The following is a 7,179-nucleotide window of genomic DNA, read 5'->3' as shown; positions in this document are numbered from 1 at the left end:
GTGTAGCGTACTGAGCGAAGGATGGTTTGTGAGAAGCCCAGAAGGGTTTCATTGGTGATGGGGTCAACATCCATCTTTTCCTTGTTGACATTGAGAAGACGCACAGCTTCACTCAAGTCACGTGTGCAGGTTAGGTCAGAGGTTAACTTGGAGAAATATTGCTCAATCTCAGCAGAAGTGGCATACTCAGGATGGACCGAAGATCCAATGTTGGCCAGATCTGTAGTCAGCTTAGCAAAGTGATCCTTAAGCTCAGTAGAAGTAGCATACCCCGGATGTACGGCAGATAGACTCTGGATTTTTCCTTCAATTGAATTCATGTGGTTGACTAGCATGAGCAATAATTCAGTCAGCTTGGCAATTTGGTCTTGCTTGGGTTGCTGTGTCTGGACAGTGGTCATTATACTTATGATATCTTTGAGACTCCGAATTTTGCTCAGAAGCTGAGTGATGGATGAGATTTGGGAGGACTCAAGATTCGCAGATCCAGCAGCATCAGCGTGAGGAGGATTCAAATCCTGGAGAAGAGACTGAGCAGAGGCAATGATTCTGCGCCCAAACTCAGTGGCATTGAGATAGGCAAATTGGCCTGCAAGATTGGACTCAGAGGTTGAAGTTGAGCTCGAAGGTGGTGGAGTTGGCTGCTTGGTAGTTTGGCTAGGTTGGTCAATTGTTGGTCCTGGCGGTAGCTCAGTATGAGGAACTGAGTGCTCAACATCCTGTGTATTTTGAGTTTGAGGGGAAGAACTTACAGAGATGTTGACTGGCTCAATATGAGGTGGAAGTTGAGCAGGTTGTGCCATAGTTGGCTCTCCGTCTTGAGCAACTTGGACTTCGAGCACTTGCTCGGCAGAATTTGGATGTTCCAGAGTCTTGGCTTGTTCCTCAATAGGAGTAACAGAGGCTTGATTTTGCACAGATTCCCTATGAGGAGACTCAGTATCATGTGAGAAGTATTTGAATTGGATATCGGAGAGGTCAGTAAGTGGCTCTCGAGGTGGGGAATCATCCAGAAGATCAATAGGTTTTTGCTTGTGTGCCTTCTTCTTAAGTCTTCGATATTTCTTAGCTTTTGGTGGTGAAGGATCAGCTTGAATATCTTCATTGGAGCTAGACGATGATTTTTCCAAAAGTTCATCATTCCCTGGTTGTTCACCATTTTCCTCCTGATGTTGCTCAACATCATCTGGCTCAGCATGATCTGCTTCCTCAGTGTCAGGCTGAGTGGCATTATTGCTCTGTTCTCTCTTTTCTGGCACAACAGGGGTTTTTTCAATGTCAATCCCAAGGCTTTTGATGAAGTGTGACTGGGGAGTGACAATCCAGTTGAGGGGGTCAGCTTCAACAATTTTCAAACCAGAGCTTTTTCTTCTCTGTAGAGGTGGATCTGGTGTTTCTTCATCCTCTTCTTCGGGCTCAGCTTGCCTTTTTCTCTTCTCTGCTGACTTAGGTGTAACCTGAGTTTGGTCAGCATCAACTTTCTTCCCCTTAGACACTGCTCGTACCTTCCTTGGGGACAGTATCAACATCTTTTGAGCACGTTTCAAGTGCTTTTCTCTTCTTCTTTGTTGTTGCTGGCTCATCAGACTTAGCAGTAGCTTTGTTTCCTTTAGGTTCTGCTTCTTGCTCATCTTCTACTTCTTGCTCAGCTTCTACTTCTTGCTCAACATCGTTTTCTTCCTCATCTTCCTCAGCACCTTCAGTCCCCTTCAAAGGTTGGTTGAATAACAACCTGAACAGCAGAGCCGCTGTGATTTCACTTCCCAAACTGTCAGTCTCATTGATGGTCTCTATTTTCCGATCCTCGAGGATTTTGGTGATTAGAGAGCCTAGTCTGAGTTTCTTACCTCCTCGTTGAAGTGCACCGACTAGGAACACATGCATATTGAGTGGGTTGTAGGTCAGTATGTGCCATATGAAGCACTGCTCGAAGTTGGAGGCCGACGATGCTGAGCTTATCTTTGGGAAGATGAAGTTAGTTAATATGTAATGAGCCATCTTCTGATTTTGGCCCATACAGGTACTGGGTATTTCTCCCTTGTGATTCTTTGGCTTACAAAATCCCTTGACATGGTCAAGCTTTTCTTTGGTTGTCCTAAACTCTTTCCCTTCTTTTGGCAGGTTGAGTAGGGTTGCTAAGTAAGATGGGGTGATTATTATCTTGTGCCCCTTGATGGAGGTTTCCAGGTAGTCAGCATCTTCTCCGTCGACATAAATATTGGAGTAAAATTCCCTAACTAACCTCAGATAGGTTTTCTCAGAGAGAGAGAAGAGTCCTACCCATTCATTCTTCTCAATCCACTCACAGAAGGTTTTTCAGCGGTGATGAAGCTCGGAGAGAACCATCTACATTTCAGAACTTCCAGATTGTTGACCTTTTTGTGAACTTTGACCATGTTCCTTTCCGTGAGCTTCTTTGAAGAGCTTGCTGGGTCAGCTTGAGGGTTTTTGTTAGGAGTTTGGTTGAGCTGAGAAGGAGATTTTGGATTTTCATCGGTGTGATGTTTGCCGGAATCACCACCGGAGACAATTTGAGGGTTCGACATTTTCTTCTCAGAGATTCTTAGGAATTTTGAAATTTGGAGAGAGAGAGGATTTCGAATGCCAAAAGATTCAAGCGTAAAGAGGATTAAGTGGGAAATCTTCCACTATTTATAGAGATTGAAATCGTTCCTATTCGTTGAACTAGCCGTTTCACCTTGGGACGTTCAATCGACAGAGATTCTGTCATTTATGACACGTTCGACGCATGGGTTTTCCCATTATTGCTTACGTTATCCTAGGTGCTATTTATTACACGTGTTAGCTTTTAATGGTGCAAGTTGGCTTTAACTCAGTTTTGCTAGAATTCGAAGCATTTGTGATACTGAGTACCTAGTTCTATGTAGATGAATTTCTTCTATTAGTAACTTAGCATAGGATAATCACTCAGTATGTATGTCTACTCAGCATAGGGTGATTACTCAGCATGTGTATCACTCAACACGTATATTAACTCAGCATAGAGTGATTTTCTATATTTTAAGCTCAGTATGTAGTAGTTACTAATTTTGAATTAACTTAGCATGGCAATCACTCAACATTCAATTTTTCACATAGAATTATTGAAGAGGATTAGACATACCGATAACTTCCCTTAGTATGTTGAATTGTTCACGAGCCAATGGCTTGGTGAAGATATCTGCAAGCTATTCATCTGTTGGCACATAGGTCAGCTTGATCTCACCCTTTAGTACGTGATCTCTGATGAAGTGATGCCTTATACTGACATGCTTCATCCTGCTGTGTTGGATTGGATTTTTGGACAGATCAATGGCACTTTTGTTGTCACATTTGACCTCTATTGTTTTGGTTTTTACTCCATAATCCTCAAGCTGCTGCTTAATCCATAAAACTTGTGCAACACAACTTCCAGCAGCTACGTACTCAGCTTCAGTTGTAGACAAGGCTACTGATGACTGCTTCTTGCTGAACCAAGATACTAGACAGCTTCTAAGGAAATGACATCCTCCTAAAGTACTTTTACATTCTAGCTTATCTCGTCCATAGTCAGCATCAGTATATCCAATGAGTGTGAAGTCATTTGAGGTTGGATACCATAAACCTGCATCAACTGAGTTTTGCAAATATCTAAAAATTCTTTTTACAACAATTAGGTGAGATTCCATGGGGTCAGCTTGATATCTTGCACAATAACATACTGAGTACTGTATATCAGGTCTACTAGCCGTGAGATAAAGTAAGGAACCTATCATACCTCGATAAAGTTTACTATCTATTGACTTACTTTTCTCATCTTTGCATAGGACACTATCAGTACCCATTGGGGTTGATATGGGCTTGCAATCTTCCATATCAAATTTCTTTAACATCTCTTTGGTGTACTTGGACTGACTTATGAAGATGCCATTCTTACCTTGCTTAATTTGAAGTCCAAGGAAGAAGTTGAGTTCACCCATCATGGACATCTCGAACTCAGTTTGCATCTGTTTGCTAAACTCTTTACACAAAGATTCGTCAGTAGCCCCAAATATTATATCATCTACATAAATTTGTGCAAGTAGGGTATGTTTACCCTTTTTCTTAATGAATAAGGTTGTGTCAGCTTTTCCTCTAACATAGTTCCTGGTCAGTAGGAAGTTTGTCAACCTCTCATACCAGGCTCTTGGAGCTTGCTTTAGGCCATACATGGCCTTCTTAAGTTTATAAACATGGTTTGGAAATTTTGGATCTTCAAACCCAGGAGGTTGATTTACATATACCTCCTCGTTTATAAAGCCATTAAGAAATGCACTTTTAACATCCATTTGGTATAATTTAAAGTTCATAAAGCTAGCATAAGCACACAATATACGTATGGCTTCTAGCCTAGCAACTGGAGAAAAAGTTTCACCATAGTCAATACCCTCTTGCTGACTATAGCCTTGGGCTACAAGTCGAGCTTTGTTTCTGACTACGTTTCCATGCTCATCGAGTTTGTTTCTAAAGACCCACTTAGTTCCTATGGACTTTTGATTTATAGGCTTAGGTACTAAATCCCATACCTCATTCCTGGTGAATTGGTCAAGCTCTTCTTGCATGGCATTGATCTAATATTCATCGTGCTCAGCATCGACAAAGTTTTTTGGCTTATGCACTGAGACGAATGCTACGTTGAGGAACTTCCTAAGCTAATCTCTTGTCATTAGTTTGTTGTCAGCAGCATCAAGAATAGATTTTTCTGAGTGTCCTCTTGGAATTTTTACTTCCTTAGGTAGTGTTGATTCGTTTGGAACAGGTGTTTCTACAATCTCTACAAGAATAGATTGGTCAGCAAATGTAATTTCAACTTCTTGCTTACCTTTGGTCAGCCCTTGTATTGATGACTCAGAGGCTCCTGGATGATCAGCGGAAGCTGAGCTTGGTTCATCTTCTTCGAGCTGAGCTAATTTTCCTGTAGGGTCAGCTTCATGGAACTCAATATGTACAAACTTTTCTACAACCTGAGTTCTTTTATTATATACTCTATATGCTTTACTGTTTGTTGAGTACCCTAAAAACACCGCTTCGTCAGCTTTAGCATCAAATTTTCCAAGGTTATCCTTTGTATTGAGTATAAAACACTTACACCCAAAGGCACGAAAGTAGCCAATGTTGGGCTTTTGTCCTTTCCAAAGTTCATATGGGGTTTTCTTAAGTATAGGTCTAACTAGAGCCCTATTCAGTATGTAGCATGCTGTGTGGACAGCTTCACCCCAGAAGTACTTTGGAAGCCTATTTTCACTCAGCATGGTTCTAGCAATTTCGACAATAGTTCTGTTCTTCCTTTCAACAACCCCATTCTGTTGAGGTGTTCTAGGAGCAGAGAAGTTGTGGTCAATACCACTGGTTTCACAGAATTCGTCAAACTGTTGGTTTTTGAATTCTCCACCATTGTCACTTCTAATATGAGCTACTTTTAGGTCTTTGTCAATTTCAAGATTTTTAATCAATGTGGTAAACATCTCAAATGTTTCATCCTTGCTACTCTGCAAGATGATCCAAGTGTACCGAGAGAAATCGTCTACAATGACCAAGGAAAATTTCTTACCTCCCAAGCTGAGTGGCTGGATAGGTCCGAAAAGATCCAAGTGTAGTAATTCCAATGGTCTCTTGGTTGAGACAATATTTTTACTATGAAATGACTTTTTAGTTTGTTTGCCTTGCTGACAAGCTTTACACAATTGATCTTTTTCAAATTTTAATTTGGGTAAACCCTTAACTAATTGCTTTCTAGCTAATGTGGCAAGAAGGTCCATGCTGACATGCCCAAGTCTTCTATGCCATAGCCAGGAGTTATCCTCTTTAGACACTAAGCATATGTTTTTAGAAAACTGTTTTTCTAAATTTAGCATGTATACATTGTCTACACGTGGGGCAGTTAAAATCAATTCATTTGTATTTTCCTCGAGTATTTGACACTTAGTATCATCAAATACAACCTTTCTGTCGCTCTTGCAAAGTTGAGCTACACTCAGCAGATTGTATTTGAGACCTTTAAATAGGGAGACTGACTCAATAGTTGGGTTACCTCCAATAGTACCTGAGCCGACTATTTTACCCTTCTTATTGTCTCCAAAGCTTACATTACCTCCTCGTTTAAGCTCTAGTGTGATGAATTGTGTTTCATCACCTGTCATGTGCCTTGAGTATGCGCTGTCTATGTACCAAAGTTTTGACTTCTCCACGCATGTCAAGCTGACCTGCAGTTTAAACTATTCATCTTTAGGTACCCAATTCTTTTTGGGTTTTTTCTTAGTATAAACAGGTGCAAAGTCATATTTTAGTTTGTGACGGCATACTTTTATAGTGTGGCCATTTTACCACAGAAGTCACAATAACTTACCCTTCGAGGGTGACGCTGAGTGTGGTCAGCATTGTTATGCTGAGCATGCCAACATACCTTAGTGGTATGTCCTTTTCTTCCGCAGAAGTCACATTGGACAATCCGCTTGTTGAACCAACACACATCTTTTGTGTGTCCCCTTTTCCCACAACAGTCACACTGGGTGAACTGTTTATGCTGACTAGTACTTGTGTACTCAGCATGGGATTTATTTTTATTTGAGCCTTTTACTTGACTCTGTAGGGTTGTAACGTCCTTTCTAAGTTTCTTTGACTCAGATTGGACCTCCGTGACAAAATTATGCATTATTTGAATGTTGCTATGTAAATCTGCATTGTCTTGGAGGAGATATCTGAGGTCACTCAGCTTGACCTCTTCAATCTCGTCACACCGCCTGCTGAGTGATTTGATTTTCTTGTTACATTTCTTAGTTAGTGTATATAAATCACCCAAAGCATTTACCATTTCATTTCTAAGTAAAAGTAAGGATGTTACCTCATTGTTGTGTTCCTCCTGGTTAGTTTCATCAGAGAGGTCAGCTTGCTCAGATTGAGAGTGATCAGCATCATCGACCATGAAGCATATGTTTGCCGTTTCATTTGCATCAGCTTCGGATGATGTTGACTCATCACTGTCACTCCATGTTGCTACCATTGCTTTCTTGTTTCCCTTCTTATCTCTTTTTAGGTTTGGGCAGCTTGACTTGATGTGCCCAGTTTGGTGGCACTCAAAACATGTGACAGACTTGGAGCTGTCCTTCTTATATTTGTCACTAGACTCAGCTTTTTACCTATCACCTCTCTTGTATGGCCGTT

This window comes from Euphorbia lathyris, chromosome 6, assembly GCF_963576675.1.
Source record: "Euphorbia lathyris chromosome 6, ddEupLath1.1, whole genome shotgun sequence".
In the NCBI taxonomy this organism is placed as follows: Eukaryota; Viridiplantae; Streptophyta; class Magnoliopsida; order Malpighiales; family Euphorbiaceae; genus Euphorbia; species Euphorbia lathyris.
Note: the sequence above shows the minus strand (reverse complement) of the source record.